Source organism: Embiotoca jacksoni, unplaced genomic scaffold, assembly GCF_022577435.1.
Source record: "Embiotoca jacksoni isolate LCO1_2020_lvr unplaced genomic scaffold, fEmbJac1.0.p SCAF_59, whole genome shotgun sequence".
Taxonomy (NCBI): Eukaryota; Metazoa; Chordata; class Actinopteri; family Embiotocidae; genus Embiotoca; species Embiotoca jacksoni.
In genome coordinates, this window is record NW_027185413.1 from 1,322,102 (window position 1) to 1,323,532 (window position 1,431).

Sequence of the window (1,431 nt, forward strand, 5' to 3'; positions counted from 1 at the left end):
CTTGGAGGGTCGGGTGTTATGGAAGGACCAGATTTACTTGTGTCCTTATCAGAATTAAAAGGTCTACTTCCAGTTCAACTTCACCTTTCAGACATATATTCATGCAGTCTTTGTCATGATGCAAAATTCATAGTCGTTAATAACCGAGACGTGTTTTTGCATCAGTCAGTCTGCTCTTGAGCTGAATTCGCTGGACAGTCCTGGACAGAATGACAGTTGCTTGTCATCTATGCCAATATGATTTTCCTTGCAGTGGACTAATTATTTAACCCTCCCGTTGTCCTAGGGTCAAAATGTTGCTCCAAAACCTGAATATATCATTCAGCATTAATGCTTCCTTCCAGATGTACAAGCTTCCTACTTCAGCTCAGTCCATCTTCAATGATCTCGGTCCAGAGAATGTGGCGGTGTTTCTGGATCATGTTTCTATCTCGTTTCTTCTTTGGAGAGTTTTAACCTGCATCTGTGGACGCAGCGATGAACTGTGTTCACAAATAATGTTTTTCACAAGTGTTCCTGAGCCCATGCAGTGATTTCCACTACAGAATAATGTGTGTTTTTAATGCAGGGCTGCCTGAAGATCACCACCATTCAATATTATGTTTAATATTGTGTGTGTGTAGCTGTGTTCAACCAAGTTCTATTTTATTTATATATATATATATATATATATATATACAAAATCACAGTGTACAGTACATAGATTCCTCCCACAATTTGCACATAACTAAAATGATGTACAACCAAATATGTCGACATAAAGCCAAGAATGCAAACAAAAGAGGAACAACAAAATGAAAACAGACTTTTATATATATATATATATATATATTTTATGCGGCTGTGAGGGTTTCTTTAAAGAAACCCTCACAGCCTCCTATAAAAAAAAAAAATATATATTAAAATAAAATAAAATAAAATTGAACTTGGTTGAACACAGCTGCGGGTCATTTTGACCCTAAGACAACGGGAGAATTAAGGTTTGAATTATTGACACCTAATCTGGAACCCTAATTCTAATTTCATTGATATGAAGGTGTGATTAAATTCAGGGTGTCCTTTTTCCATGCGACTGACCTGTTTTTTTTAATTGAAATCTTAAAAATGACTGCAAAAAATTTCATTAAATCCCTAAAAACAATATGACAATGTGAATTCATAGATTATTTTTTTAACGTCTGTTTAAAATAATTTTCTAAAAAAGGTTTAGGTTTAGGAGGTTAGATTGATTGAAAGTTGATAAACGTTTTAAGCAAAGCAGAAAATCTTTATAGATTTATCGCAACAACCCCAAAAAGAATTAGAACAACATCGTCCATATGGAGCGTTATCTTTGCCAGAAGCAAACGCTGAAGGAGGCATATAATCACTCCAATTTTCTAAGTTATGGCGTTGTAACATGTTTCAGGCAGACAACATTGAGGCGACAGG